The following is a 16,692-nucleotide window of genomic DNA, read 5'->3' as shown; positions in this document are numbered from 1 at the left end:
AGGGGCTATGCATTTTTCATTGTAACTTTTATACTTTTTAAACTATTAACTAGAAATGCAATTCCAAGGAATTACCAGTGCATGAAAATGCTAAAGTTGTGATGTAAAATATCATACAGAGTAAAAACAAACTATATTGGTTGCTTGGTAGATGAGGTTTAATATAGTTGGAATCACTGAACAGTTAACCCTCTATACCCCAGTGGAATTCTACAACAATGCTTCAGATTCCTGGGAATTCTAAGAGAAAAGGGCAATTTGAGAAACATTTTAAATAACCAAGAATAACTAAAAATCTAATGAAAAGTGTCAATTGTAAGTTTCTTTCAGTTTAAAGATTAGAAATTGCTCTTTCAAATGATATATGATCCATTAAAAATTATATATTCATGTTTCCCATAGACAGCCATAGGCCTACTCACTTACAGTCTCAAAGTTTTCACTAACAAAAGTTATAAATATGGTTCACATATTTCTGTATTAGAAGCTGGGAAACACGATACTATATGAGTACTGATTTCATTGAAATAGACTGGCATATCTTGCACTTATTTGGGATTTAGCTGGACAGTGAGCCTTACAGCTAAAAAATGATGAGGATATGAACTAACGAGGCCATGAAGCATAAGCGTATGAAATCGCGGACTCATTTGATAAGCGTGTCACCAACAACAGGGACTGTTAATCCTGACATGGATTTACGTTTTGTTTTATATGCACATCATGTTATATAATTTATCTAAACTTGATCAGTTGATGATAATGAACCTGTTGCACTCGTTCACTAACCTTCAACCTATCCTGTGCTAACATTACGAGTCTCAGACTAACGTTAACGTTACATCAGTGAAGGTAGCAAATTAGCAGGCTTTTTTTGTAATCAACGAAGATGACGAGACATTGGCCTACTTGTATACAAATACATTTTCCTGACATCCATAAGCAGAAAACACAACGGTGGTTCCCGCTTTGGTTATTAGTCAACAAAAACTCATTTAGAGAGACATACATAAGTAGTAGTTTGCAATAACTATCTGTAAGTGGGATAACGATAATGTTAGCTTTACTGTACATGCCAGAAAGGGGTAATGTTAATGTGATATAACTGCAAATAAACCTGGCATGGGTTTATCATAAACTTTATTGTTAATTAGGCCATGACCCATCATTGAATTATGCCTATATTTTGCTGGTGCTAGCTAAACTCAAACTGACTTTCACAGTGACAGCCATACAATTTTTTTTTTATGCCAGAGAGGCAGCTAAGTCAGTCATGACAAACGGGAGGATGCTAACGTTAAATTTATTACACTTTCATGTTTTTATTTTGTCAATTTCTTACATCAATATGATCGTCACTTACATCAAAACATGGTGGATGCACATCAATACCATCTCATCTAATGAGAAAAGACGCGGACGCTTGTTAGAAGCCATAACTCCAGAGGCACCGTAAGTCCTCAGCCGGTCAGTCAACAGGCTAAACTCAAAAATACCGGAGAAAAGTCAATAGCGACCTAGCCATTTATGTGTGTCAAAATAAAAGTCTGGTGTTTATTTATCCACTAACGCTGTATTATTTCATGTATGAAGGTTATACTGTAGCAGATGTCTCTTTAAGAATTGCGGCCGGCTGCGGCCGTTACAGGAGAATACAGAACGGCCGTCGACGGCCGCTACGGGGTATAGAGGGTTAAATAGATAGGTAGATAGTGTAAGGTTAAATGATTTAGGTAGATAGTTGACGATAACTGACAGTTGGAATGGCTCTAGTGTTTTCTAGCAGTTATGCTAACTATGTTAACAAAGATAATATTATTAACCAAGTTACTTAACTTAGTTAATTTAGCTAATGTTTTCTAGCAGTTTTTTCTAGCATGTTAATAATGTTAATGCTGTTAACTATGTTAACAATGCTAACTATGTAACTTAGCTAATAATTTATAACAGTTATGCTAAAATACTAAGAATGTTAACATGCTAACCTTGTGACTTAGCTATTCATTTTAAGCAGTTATACTAACAATGCTAACTATGCTAACCATATTACTTAGCTAATGTTTTCTAATAGTTTAGTCAAAACTATAATGATAACTATGCTAACAATGCTAATTAGCATGCTAACCATGTGACTTAGCTTATACTTTTTAGTAGTTATGCTAACTAGCATGCTAACAAGGCTAACTATGCTAACCATTTAACTTAGCTAACCTAGCTAATCATTTTTAGCAGTTTTGTTAAAAATGCTAACTAGCATGCTAACTATGCTAACCATGCTAAACTAGCTACAGTGGGTAGGAGTCATAGTTGATGACAAGTAACAGTTACAATGGCTGAACAGTTGAAAAGTTCAGTATTTTAAAGGGTTAAATTGTTTAACAGTGAAATATTGTAGTGAGGACTTTTATTTTGGAACAGTTTTTGGCAGAGGAAGCAGTTGAACAGGATGTGTAGTCTTAATAAGGCCAGTTTGTATGCTTAAAGCCTGAGACTGGCCATAGGATTCTAATTGCTTAACGGTCGTATTATGATGTCACAATCAGCAATGTTAAGTGTATGGGGATTTTTAAAAAGTTTTTCTTTAATAGTTTAAAAAGTATAAAAGCTTCAAAGTTGAAAAGACATAGCAGCTTGGTCCGTTTGAATACCTACATTACAAAGTTTGAATGAAGTTTCTAAGTTAAACTGTTCAAGAGAAATTGCGTACGGAAAAAGTGGTAAGCGGAATAATAATCATAAGAAGTTGCCTTGGAAGAACAGTACAGTGCATTTTCATGCACTGTAATAAGAAGACTTGGAAGAACAATATAGTGCATGAAAATTAAAAACTACTCAAAATATCCAAATAGACTTAACATGGGCTGATGACATCACAATAGAGCCGTTAAGCAATTAGAATCCTGTGGCAGGTGTTCCGGCCACCTGGATCAACTGCCAGTCTCAGGCTGTAAGCATACAAACTGCCCTATTAAGACTACACATCCTGTTCAACTGCTTCCTCTGCCAAAAACTGTTTCAAAATAAAAGTCCTCACTACAATATTTCACTGTTAAACAATTTAACCCTTTAAACTACTGAACTTTTTAACTGTTCAGCCATTGTAACTGTTACTTGTCATCAACTATGACTCCTACCCACTGTAGCTAGTTAGCATGGTTAGCATAGTTAGCATGTTAGTTAACATTTTTAGCAAAACTGCTAAAAATGATTAGCTAAGTTAGCTAAGTAACGTGGTTAGCATAGTTAGCATGCTAGCGTGTTAGCATGCTAGTTAGCATTTTTAGCAAAACTGCTAAAAATGATTAGTTAATTTAGCCAAGTAACATGGTTAGCATGCTAGTTAGCATTTCTAGCAAAAGTGCTACAAATGATTAGCTAAGTTAGCTAAGTCACATGGTTAGCATGCTAGTTAGCATAGTTAGCATAACTACTAAAAATGAAAACATTAGCTAAGTTAAGTAACTTGGTTAACATTATTATCTTTGATAACATAGTTAGCATAACTGCTAGCAAACATTAGAGCCATTCCAACTGTCAGTTATCGTCAATTATCTACCTAAATAATTTAACCATTTAAATTATCCACCTATTTAACCGTTCAATCATTCCAACTATATTAAACCTTATATACCAAGTAAATCATTTAACTATATAAACTATCCACCTATTTAACTGTTCAGTCATTCCAACTATATTAAACCTCATCTACCTAGCAACCAATATAGTTTGTTTTTACTCTGTATGATATTTTACATCATATTTTTTGCATTTTCATGCACTGTATTTCCTTCAGGAAATGCTTTTCTAGTTAAATGTTATGGTTGTTAGCCTCTTGCTATGTTGCTAGCTATTATACATAGGACAACAGTAGTTTTAAGTCAACCCGAATTTGCTGTGGGGTTGGGCCAAATGTTGTTATGCTGGCTGCAGAGTGGATTAGTGACAGGGAATCTTAACGTAACAGTTTCAACACCAGTCCTACACAGTTTCTGTGGCGCTGAAGCCTATTCATAGTGTGCTTCAAATAAGAGCCCACGGATTTCAATGAAGATCAGCTAGGCAAAGTTATAGTTCATAACTGAGAAATCCTAAGAGTAGAAAGAAGCCTGTATTGTTTTGTTAGATGAATCACTTTGGAGCCATGCTGGTCAGTGACTTTTGGTACTTTGGTTTCTCAGTTACAGATCCTCCAGTTGTGTCTATGGTTTTGAGATATGGAGTCATGGAGCTGAATATTACAGAGCCCGAGTATGACCTCAGTTGTTTCTTAGTAAACAATGTCACCTACAACATCACCTACTGGAGACAGCACCTGGAGAATGAGGTGAAAATCTGCATTTGCCATTATTTCAAAATCAATAATACCATTATTTCAAGCTGTGGAATTCACTGCCAGACTACATCAGACACTGTTACTCAATTACTGATTTTAAAAACAGACTTAAAAACCTATCTCTTCAAGATGGCTTATGGACTGACTGACTTTTACCTTTACTTTTATTTTTTATTTTTCATTTTATGAGAGGAATATAATTTTAACAACCTTTTTGTTTGTGAAGTGACCTTGGGTGTCATGAAAGGCGCTTTAAATAAAATTATTTTATTTAATTCATTTTATTTTATATTTATTATTATTATTATTATTATTATTATTATTATGGAGGTAGTGCCTGCACCGGATTCATGAATAGCTTTCAGATGTTCTTCCACTCTGACATACACGAAAAGTGCCAAGGAGCAAGCAAGAAAGGTCTGTAAGTGACAGACTGACAATGAACTCCATCAATGCCAAGCCTAAGCTCATTGGTGGGTTTTCATGTTTCCCACAATTCTGTGCGAGTGTGAGTGTGTGAGTACGATAACATGTAATAGTCGGTTAATAGGGTTGATTAGTCATATGTTTTGGTCACAGTGTGTAGGCTTAGTGTTTTAGGAATGCTTGATTTGGTTAAACCAGAGAGGGTTGAGGTGGAGCAAGGGCAAAGGGCTTTAATTAAATTTGAAAGTGTCTGTTCTCACCATGGATGTGTGTTGCATGCAATGCGACTTAGTCTGTCAATTTGGCTTGTGAAGCTAAGGTTCTGGCTATGTGGATTTCATAGCCGTGTTAAATGTTATGAATGGATAATATGATGATATGCATGTAAGTCCGAAATATTTTAGATGTGCCAAACGGACGATTGGGTATTCCAGGCACACCCTGGCACACCCTTGGCTACGCCACTGTATTATGATAAGTTTTAAGTGTTTACTCTTCTTGGCTTCATTTGATAGGGCGGTACCAATGCTGAACATTAAACTGGGTTTCACTCAATAACCAGGCTTCTGTTCCATCTTTATCCTTTTTTATTTGTCTTCACTTTTTGCAGCCCAGATACAAGTGAACAACCTTAAAACCAGAAACATCAACCATTTACCAATTTGCACATTTTTTGTAAAACAGGCACACAGGACTCAAAATGATTAATTATCAAACTTGACTCTAGACACACACACACACCCATATATATATATATATATATAAATAAACAGATTTCTACATGAATATTTCAGTTTGAAGTTTCAGTTCTAAACTATGGGAGGCACAATGTATTAAAAGTAATGAGCATGCACAATGAATCACTAAACATTTGAATAGTCAAGCAGTGAGTTTAGCACATTTTTTGCCCATATAAAAATTTACAATACATATACACTCCCATTAAACTACAATTTACAATTTTAGCAATTCAATATTTTTAGTTTCCATTTTAGACAGATGTTATATGCACGCTTTTAAACCATGTCTTTACAAGCCACCAATCCAGTACAACAATATCCCACATATCAGAATGCATATCAGAATTAAATCACTGCATTAAGCAAACTGCAATAAAATTGACCAACCAATATTTGCGTAATACATTCCGTAAACTATCACGTGAATATTTACAACAAACAGATACTACAGCTCACAAACACAAGTGTTTCTTCCCGCTTGCACCTCAACACCTTGTTAGCGTGCAACAATCAACAAATGACACTCACAACCAAGTCTGATTAACATGGTAATCTTACCAGCTGTCTGTCTTTGAATTGGTACCCGATCCTGCACAGCTTCAGGAAAGCTCGATGAGAATACCACTTTTCTTTCTCACGCTGCACTGGCGTTTTGCCGGTTCAAACCAAGGGGGGAGGCGAACGTTCGGAGACGGTAGACACTATGGCGGATCTGAGGCTAAATAGTAGACCCACCTAGTCATTCTAGGTAGCAGTTCCACCTAGCCATTCCATTGAACCTCATTCAATTTGGTGCCACTTTGACATCAAATAACGTTACAGCTGAAGCGTTTTAAGCCTTTATTATTATTATTAATAATAATAATAATAATATTACGTTTTTCTATTTTCGACAACATTGTGTGATTGGCGTCATAACCTCGTAACTGACTTTCCGGCTTTTTTCCGAAATCAATGCTAACGTCACGTAATTTATGTAATGAGCATGAGACCAGAGCGGGAGAAAGCGTCGCACAGGAGCAAAATAACCGTATTCTCTGGATAAGAACGAAAGCATCGGACCACAACATTTCAGCAAAGTTTTATTTAACTTTATGTGTGTAGTTAACTTTTGTATTATCCTGCCATTATGTTTGTGTAACCTTTTCATTTTGTAGCCCAAGTAATCCATCGGTAATGTTAATCTACATTGCCTTTCAATGGGAGCTGGTGAAATGTGGTGAATGTTGCTTCTTTAGAGGTGATGCCAATGCCATTGTGGACTCAATGTAGATAAATACTCATAATGTTAGTATGCATTCCGGTGCTGTGGAAAAAGTGACTGGAGAGGGGGTAGGGATGGGATTTCTTTGGTGGTATACATTCAAAATATATATATTCCATGACCACTCAACATCCCAATGCCCCAAATGAAAAATCAGAATTACGAGCATATACAGCTAATTGATTAAATGGATATTGTTTCATCCACTTGCTTATTCTCTATCTTCTCTAGCAGACATGGCAGAGAACAGTTCAGCAAAGAAAAGTACACAGGTTGCCTGTGTCTGGGCTGCCATCAGAAGGACTGTGTGTAAAAGTACACACTGTGTATGCAGCCTTCAATAATGCTGGAGTACAGTTCGAAACAGCAGGTCCTCCCAGTAAACCAGTGTGTGCTCTAAATTCTCCACATGGCGAACCTAAGTATAGTAAGATTTCCTCTTTTACTCCTAGACAATTTCATTGATTGTCTTCTTACTCTTTGTCAAATTCATTGTCTTGCAACTGCTTTTGTACTGATTATATTTTTCTGTCGATGTGGAGTTCATTCATACACAGCCCTGGTAGGGTGCTTAACATCTCTAGCTGTACTTTCTGTGCTGATACTGGGCTGGTGTGTCTACAAAGGCCAAAACTTCCTTTACCCAAATGCAGCACTACCACAACAACTCATACAGGTAGGCTCATTCTATACGTATACGAATGTCTTACTTTAACTTTCACGTCATCCACTTAAACTTTCCTACTTGCTAGATTTGACCAATCATAGCATACGTGCACAAGTAGTAGAGTAAAACCACAAATGGAGAAAAAGAAAATTCAATGAAAATAGTAAATCCACAAATGGAGAAAAAGGTCGGCTGATTGTCGTTCAGCAGTCACTCGCAGTCGGAGCAGCAGGTGCGATTACTGCAACAGGTGCGGCGGAGCTGCAACTCAGCCTAGCACAAAGTCCAACACTTTGCTTCTCAACGAATTACGGAGGACGAATTCTAACAACCGAGCGCAACAATGAAAAGTTGGAGAAAAAAAGAAGCAGCCCCATTCTTTAGTTCAACCCCTATTTATATCATATAACATTTACCCAGAGTATTGAACGATCTAACCCGGTCAGCATAGCCTTAACATAAATTAAACAACCAAAAAAGTATGTAATCTCACCCAAGAATAAGCAGTCTACATAGTACAACTACATAGTTCAACCAGTAGGCTAATTTTGTTATCAGGTATGCCTGGGTTAAACAAGAAAGTGGGCAAACCAGCCAACGCAAAAACAAGACCATCACACAGTTCACAATGTCTCCTTGCTCCCCTGTATCGCCGGCTTCAATAAGTTTCTCCACTTCCTCTGGTTAGTTGCAGATGGTATTTTGTCCATTGCGGGAGACGATCAATTTGGCTGGGTATCCAAATCTCTATTCGATGTTCAGTGATTGTAGATGCTTCTTCACCCCATCAAACTACTTTCTTTGCTTGTGCACCTCCACAGAAAATCTGGAAAGAACATGACTCGGTGTTCTTGGCATTTTACCATTTTAATTTCTCTGGCAGCCCCTATTACTCATTGTCGATCTTGAAAGTTGAGGAACTTCATGATTAGCACTCAGGGATATTTTTGTTCGGTTGCAGGCCTACTAGGGAGTCCGCCAATTCAATGTGCTTGTTCAGTTATAAGTGGACTTGTTAATGATGTTCCAAACACGTTAAGCAGCCACTCTTCTAGAAATCTGACAGCATTGCTCCCTCATGTCTTTTCAGGGAGATTTACCAGGCGTAGGTTGCATCGTCTATTTCTATTCTCCAAATCCTCTATTCTGGAGTTGAGCAGCTCGACTTGGTTCTCCATAGTTTGCACCGTTTTTTGCATGCCACTGATGCTATCTTCTGTACTGCTAATTCGATGTTCAGCTTCAGAAATCTTACCGCCAAAGTCACGAATTTCAGTCTTAATGTCTTGTATGGCGGACAGCACACCGTCAAATTTGGAAGCAAAAACATCTTTCAAATCAGAAATGGCTTTCATCACCTCACTTAATTAACCATAGCTTCTGTGCCTAGCAACATTTTAGCTTCTTCAGGAGTTTCTTCCTTTTTTGTCAAGATTCTTTTTAGTTGTCGTCTTTCGAGTCGCCATTTATGTTATTTACTTGTGTTAAATGCAATATAGTCAATCAATTTTGTTTTGGGGTTATGAAACAACTAAAAACAGGATTTAGGGGGTTTTGTAGTGAGAGTTGCTTCTAACGTGACCTACTCACTCCCCGCCATGTTGGATCCCCCAGAGAAATGTTTTTTAACAAAAACACATTGCTCACAGTTATTGGCACCCCTAGAAAAATCTCATATTCAAAACATAACAGAAACATTTTCCTATATAATTTCAACGTATTTAAGTTAATCAAGTGTGTTGACATTTGTAAGTCAGGGAATGTCTATAAAAACTAGGTACTTTTTTGAAATTGCCTATATTTACAGTTAAAACAATGATGAAAAGGTTGTTATCAACTGGAAATGTGACAAACATGCCCATGCCCACAATGGCCCATGGTTATTTTGCTCCTACGTACATTATGGAGGATGTAGATGGGCAAAAAATGTCATGAGAACCACTGTTGGATTGTTACAGAAAAAGGTATCATCTTGGAGTCACCAAGTCCCCCAAAAATCTTTATAGATTATTTAGAGGGCATGCCAGGTAAAAGCCTATCCAGTTATTTAATGTGTGATATTGTTGGGCTGTTTGTTGCTGTGATATTGCTGGGCTGTTTTTATTCCCAAAGGCCTTGGGAACCTAATTAAGGTGCATGTTATCATGAATCCCAAGAAAAACCTGAACATTTTTAAAGGAAATTTGCCAAGACACTAAAAGTGTGTCATGATTGGATCATTCATCAGGTCAATGAACCAAAACAAACGTCCAGATCAAAACTGATATGGTTTACTGAACACAAAATCAAGCTTCGACCATTGCCATCTTAGTCCTCTGATCTAAACTCCATAGAAAAACAGTGGGGGGTCAAAGCGAAGAATGCACAAGTGTGGACGATCTAGGGAAATGTTGCAACGACGAATGGTCTTAAATCCCTTGCTTTGTATTTTCCAACATTATGGGGTGTCATAGGAGAATATTACCAGATGTTTTATTGGCAAAGGGAGGCTTAAGAAGGTATTACAACAGGGGTGGGCAAACTGCGGCCCGGCCCGCCGAGCATTTCATTTGGTTATCAGGCTGCTCGCTATTTTTTTCCTGCGATAGAGACGACGTTGGTTAGCTTTAAACTGCTTTTCACTCTCCTTAGAGAACATTGTGTCAGTGTCAAAACATCATGTTAAACTAAGTTAACTCTTAGTTATCTCCTTTGTAGCAGATCTAACGTGAACATTATATGCGATCCATTTAATTGGGAACGCGTCTGCACTCACAAGAGGGAGAGAGAGCCGCAGGTTCCACCTCGCTTGTCATTGTTGATAATTGATATCTCCTTCTTATAAGAAACTTTGAAGGCAACAGTAGTTCCCACTACTGACCATTTAAAAACTGTGAGAGGGCCCAGTACAGCGATAGCCATAGCGGAGCAGGCAGAAGATCAAATAAACGTGAATTAAAGCGACTGTCTTAAAGCGAAAGTATACATTTGTTAAACAGCATAAAATTAGCAGCATTTTTAAGCAATTCATATTTTAAAACAAATACTTTTCATACTAAATTATAGGCTATAATAAATGTATTTTTTTAGGTGTGTGTCGGGGGGGGGTTGTTGTGCGGCCCGCCGGCCAGTTTTCAAAACCCAATGTGGCCCTTGAGCCAAAAAGTTTGCCCACCCCTGTATTACAAGCAGGGGTTCCAATAATTGTAAGTGATGTGTTTTTGTTAAAAAGTATTTATTTCTTTATGAGATTTTGCTTTTTCTCATAAGAAATTTGCTTCCCTTCAAAGTTGGATTTTCCTCATTGTTTACAGTGGGCAGTGCTTCGACTTGGCCAGCTTCCCTCGCGGTCCACGCGCAGGATCACGCGGCATCATGCGACTTTAATTTGTATTTTTCCAGTGAGGCTGCAACGACGCTGCAACAACCGGCAGAGGTCTCAAGTGAGCAGGGTGTCTCGTAAAAAGAAATGGAGCTGGAAAACCCTACACAGACTTCACTACAGACTTTAGCAGACTGGTTTATAAATAATTTAATAGCCAGAAATATGCCTGCCCTGCCCTAATAAAGAAATATTTGGTTAACGGTGAGTGAATCCCGTTTGCAGCCGTAGAAGAAACGCAGGACAAATTAACTCATTGAATGCCAAGCTGTTTTCGGAAGCTTTGTCCTATAGTGCCAGCAATCTAGACCATTGTTGATGATTTTTGTACAGCCACAGCATATTCTGTGTTATAGCTATGAACACATACAATGGCTCGTTTAAAAGGTGAGACTTTAAGCTCTCAGTGGGTGCAAATCGTGTATTTCTACACGCCTCTGTTCCTGAGAAATCCCAAGCTAAACAGTGGTTAGTTTTAATCAAAATTGCTGTTTTTTTCTAGAAATGGATATAACGTCTTTCATGAAACATTAAGTGTTGCCTGTAAACTTTCTGGGAAGTGATCAGCGAGATCTGGCGAGACTGCCACCTAGTGATAGACCCACGAAAATGGCCTGGTTTTGAGATGACATGCATGCGTCACTGATTCGACCCAAAGCGGCAACCGAGTTATGATAAAATGTCCAGATTGTGCGTTTTCATGAGTTTTCGATCGTCATATATTTCATTTCCATTCATAACAGAGTTCCCAAAGTCACATATAAGGTGTCTAGTTTCGTTTAAAAAAAAAAAGCTAAAAACGTAATACTACGTTTTTGGCACTCAACGCATGGGAAGGAAAAATGGAATATTACGTTTTTGGCACTAAATGAGTTAAACATTCTGGTTTTCTCTGAGTGCAACGATGAAAGACAGACATCATTTGGACAAAATATAGAGCATATTAACCTCCGTTGCTCAGCCAAATGCCTTCCTGTTACGTCCTGTTATCATGGAGTTACAGGCCATAAACGATTTTTGATGGTCACAAGTTTACTTCATTAGCGTTTATTTTTTTGATTATTAAAGAGTGTTTTTCATTTAAAGGCATGACTTCGTGCTTATTCAGAAGAGCATTTAGTGCTCTCCCCAATCCCAGACGTTCACATTGCATGTTTGTTTGTAATGGATGCAACCACGAGATACGCTTGTCATAGGCGCCGATACCGTGGGTGTTCCGTCTCTTGGGCACCCACTGAAAACATCGAGCACCCACGTGTGCCAGCTTACAGTCCCGGCTAAATTTACATTAATTTAAAATCAAACATCGCAGTTTATGTTAAATTTAGCATCTCTTATAATGTGATTGGATATGTTGCTGTCAATTCCCTACTCCATATTCTAACCACCAATGAGAGCGTCTCTCGTATGAAAATTCCTGATACTTCCCACCTGAAGAATTAACGCAAGGCTTTGTCGGGTCTTCAGCCCCGAATGTTTAAAATGTATATAACCCTGAATATCATTTTAAAAGTAGTCTGACAAAGCTTATTGTTTGGTGACACAGCTAAACACTGGTACCTCATAGAACGTCTATAACATAGCCTAGGTGGTCGCAACTCACAAAAGTAAAGCAGATAGAAAGATCTCACGCAAATCTACCCTAAACACGCAGACAGCTTCATGCGCAGGGGAGAGAGAGCGCGGGCACAGGTGCTTTATGATTGTTGGCTTCTTAATTCACTGAACTGCATTAGGTGACACAAATGGTATTGCCTTTATCTTGTAACTCCTTGTCTGAGCGACTACCAGGCCTATGGTTTTTAAAAGTCAGATGTTCCCTGACAAAGACATTCGAAAATTAAGAATGTTTATTGACTTGAAAAATACACAAATTTTTGCAAACTCCCTTCATTCAACCCTTGAAGACATCGCGGTCTGGTGCGCTATGTAGATCGTTTCTCGTACCATTTAATTTCTCAGAATTTAGGTCTGCTAGGCCTACAATAACGTCATCACCAAATACATCTTTTATTTTTAGTTGATCAACCACAAAGAGTAGCAAAGGCCTACTGTGCACAGTGCACTGACGACTGTAGCAGCCCAAGGTAACCAGTTGTTGTAGATGAGAGGCAACCCCTTGTTTCAGATAGCCAACATGTTACCTGGGTGTTGCCTACGTTATTAATTAATGGTAGCCTACAATAGTTAATTGATTCGCGTAACATATTAGTTGGCTCAAAGAGTAGGGAATCAGGAAGGAGAGAGTCACGCGTGTGTTGCTTTTGCGGGATCGAATCCAGTTTAATGCTAGTTTTCAAAACATATATTTTTTGACATGTCTTTTGTCCGAGTGGCTGTAATGTAGCCGAGCGCTCATGGCGTATGAAAAGCGACTTCAAACCGCCTAAAACAACTTGTTTGTGAATATCTGACAACTGCAGCGCATGCACGCGCAAGGAAACCAATTAAACATTGTTTGCTGGTAACCAGCCACAAATAGCCTACAGATTCTTGCGTGCGTACATTCTCTATTCTCTCCAAAATGTGCCCGTTCTATAGGCTGGCCAAGTGCGTATTTCTGCGGCATAAAGCAGATGTATTTGTTTATTGTACAGAAAAATAAATATAACCTGTCAAGCAGTCAATTGACTACATTGCAGTCAATAAGTAGGGCAAATTATGAAACCAAAAAGTGTGTCATAGTTGTCTAAGCCTCTGCTGTGAGGCCAAACCCATGAACAAAGATACATTGATATCTGCAATAGAGTTTTTTTTGGCGAAGCATGTGATCTACTGTGTAGGCTTCATAAAATAAAGTAAACAGATTGCTAATGGCCTACAAGCTGATCTGGGGTGCGTTTCCCGTACAACTACGGAGGTTAGCTTTTTACTAACAGGATGCATCGTTCAACTAACCAACATGTAAGTTATGACTGTTTCCCAAAACTGTCGTACTTACATAGTACTGTAAGTTTGGACCATGATAGTTTCCAAACTTCAGTAGTCTGGACTAAGGTGGTTAATGACGTTTAGTAGCACGTGAATGAGCACCTGCACATACTTCTGTGGCGCATTGCGTTAAGGCCGGCAGATGACAGCCGCCGTTGCACAGCAGTTACCAGTCCCCTGTCCAAGAGTTCGAAGCTGGGTTTTGACAACAATATTGACATAGTTGTTTACCTAAGTTTATCTTTTGTGCAGATCATATTATCAAAATCAGAATCAGCCTTCTTGGCTTGGTTTGCGCAAACTAACAAGGACGCCCCCCCCCCATGAAAATCAAAGGCTACATATTCTCAGCTGCCTCGTCAAAAAGTGCGCACCACCTTATTATTATCTGCAGGTGTGTGACTTTTACTTACGTGCACATGGCTGCAAATTGACTTTTAATTTATGTATTTTCTGCCTTGGGCATTTTAAAATATGGATGTATGGTGGTTAGAAGTGTAAATATTAATTAGAAACCTAAATATATTTATAATTATTAATTTGCAAACAAATAACTGGCGTCAGTGACGTCTTTGACATGAAGATCCCTGGAACTATGCTTCTACTAGCATTCTACCACAGGTCGAGAGGTGTAGTTGTAACTACACAACTTTTACGATAGTGGTTCGCGAACGTTCGTTGCTACTATGGTTTTGGGAAACACTAACGTAGTGTAACGATGCATTGGACTATGTAAGTTCCAAATATTAATGTAATTCTGTGGCATAAAGCAGATGTACTTGTTTATTGTACAGAAAAATAAAAATGACATGTCAAGCAGTCAATTGACTACATTGCAGTCAAGAAGTAGGGCAAATTAATTTACGAAACCAAAATGTGGGTCATAGTTGTCTAAGCCTCTATAGCATAGCCTGTTAAAAACGTCGCAGAAGCCTACCCAAGGCTACAGATTAATTCTGAACAGTTATTTCTCTACTGGCTCAATTATCACACCACTGTTTTGATTTGCGTAGTTGCGTTACCCCAACACTGACAATAATGTAGACAGTAAATTTCGATTTCGATTTTCGTTACCACCGTGTAGTCAAGCCTTAAGCCATACCCAAGTAGCCTAAATCGAGGTAAATCGAGCGGCAGGCAGAGCGATGTACAGTGGCAGAGCGACGCACAGTGGCTGAAAGTGGGACTAAAGCTTCACGCAGCTTCACGCCTCGTCATGCGCGACTGAAGTGGCCATTTGAAAGCGATGCCCACTGTACATTGTGAGATTACAATACATCACCAACAGATTGTTTTTTTATACTGATATTTAGTCAACTTTAGCAGAGGTGCCAATAATTCTGGATGGTACTGTACATATATATGCCCTTTTTATGAATGTTAAAAGAACAACTTGCATAGTTTTCTTTCTCTTGACCATGAGCCAGTGGTTGAAAACTTGCATGCACATAACAAAGCACCCAACAAAAATAATTACTTTGACAGGCCTATGAACAACCTTTCTTAAAAATGTAAAATGGGACTTTTTGAGACCTCCGTGGAGATGACACCCCATATGATGAAATTATGTAAAATATATGATAAAATATATTGGAGTTATCTGGGTATTAACAGGGTGCTGAGTGACCTCAGGTCATTAACCACGTCAATGATTAATTTTTCTAAAACAAGTTAAACACATTTTTATTTTACCTGCACAAACATGCACAAATGATGCACAAATGAATAAATATACTTTTATTCATATTTTCATCAGACGGGGTACCAACTTCACAGAGGTCCTAAAGATTGTACATAACCTATGAAGTAGGCAGTGGCAGGCAGATATTTTCAGTGTTGTACATTTTTCATTGCAGTGTCCCCCAGAGAGATGCTTTGACATGCCCCAAATGTTGCTCCATGCAGAAGAGCCATACGAGCACATCAGTGTATGGGAGCCACAGTGTGAGACGCACAACAGTGAGGAAATGAGTGCTGTGAGAGTCTCTGATGGAGTCAGTAATATCTGTGTGTATGAATCTCTGAGCATTGTCTGTATGAGTGAGGAAACTGTGTTTCACAGGATGGCAGAACCTACAAACAATGGTATGCTTGAGCAACGCTATTACAATGTGCTCTCCTAAAGCAATATCTAAGACAAATTTCAGAACCCCCTTATCCCTTTCTCCATGAATTTGTCTAAAAAAGTAAGCATGCCTACATAATCGTTTTGTGTTATTTAGCAAAAGCTAATTAAATTCAATGAAATAAAGAAGCTGTTATAAACAATTATGTTTATGTTGATTGACATACACTTTTGTCCAAAGTGATTCTTGGCAAACTAATTATTGGAGCCCCTGAATATATTTTGTAAAGCCTCTCTTTACCAAAAGGCAGTGATCACACTGGAAATAATGAAGCTGCTGTGGGAAAGTGTAATGAAATGCTCAGACCATAATCAAGCTAAATTCTGTATGCTGCTATGTGATGTAATGTACACATTTCTGTGCACCACCCATATGAAGAATATTACTGTTGTGATAGGTCAGAATGCCTGAAATGTCTCCAAGATACATTTAACTGACACTGATGAGCTTTATGTTATGCTTTGGAAGTTAAACCAAGTTCAACGCTCAGCTCCCATGTCACTAGTGTAACAAGCATCCCACCCGCATGATTTCAAAATGTCACTCTCATTGGCTGGAATCTCCCATGACAAAAATGACATGTTCTTGAGTGGCGTTTCCTTTTGCTAGAATATTTTCCAAATTTGAAGGGATACCTACTTATGTGTGATATCTGCATGAGGGGTACTGGAAACGTTTATTATTCTGATATTTTATGCTGTAGTATAGTTATTTCATGTTTTTATTTCCCATCTCATTACTCAATTGTATTACTCTGTACCGCTGTGATGTGTGTGTTGGGTCATTGTCCCCACTCATACATTTTGTCTTTTAATTTGATTAATATCAACTCCTGTCCAGGAAC

At 38.2% G+C, this 16,692-nt stretch overlaps 1 protein-coding gene across 6 annotated transcripts in view; it reads left to right on the top strand.

Moving 5' to 3' along the window:
* The window catches only part of LOC125300873 (Fc receptor-like protein 5), a 141,823-nt gene extending 125,658 nt beyond the window's left edge, over window positions 1-16,165 (top strand). For 2 of the 6 annotated variants that reach the window (XR_007194620.1, XR_007194617.1), the window contains exons 11-13: window positions 4,179-4,324; window positions 6,998-7,439; window positions 15,579-16,165. The gene's annotated coding sequence lies outside the window, so the exon portion shown is untranslated. Of the gene's footprint in view, window positions 1-4,178; window positions 4,325-6,994; window positions 7,440-15,578 lie in introns of all 6 variants that reach the window. The other 4 variants (XR_007194619.1, XR_007194618.1, XR_007194621.1 and 1 more) reach the window with 4 other exon arrangements.
* Window positions 16,166-16,692: the final 527 nt, after the last annotated feature.

The sequence above is a fragment of the Alosa alosa genome, chromosome 9, assembly GCF_017589495.1.
Source record: "Alosa alosa isolate M-15738 ecotype Scorff River chromosome 9, AALO_Geno_1.1, whole genome shotgun sequence".
In the NCBI taxonomy this organism is placed as follows: domain Eukaryota; kingdom Metazoa; phylum Chordata; class Actinopteri; order Clupeiformes; family Clupeidae; genus Alosa; species Alosa alosa.
This window is presented reverse-complemented; position numbering and strand designations above follow the sequence as displayed.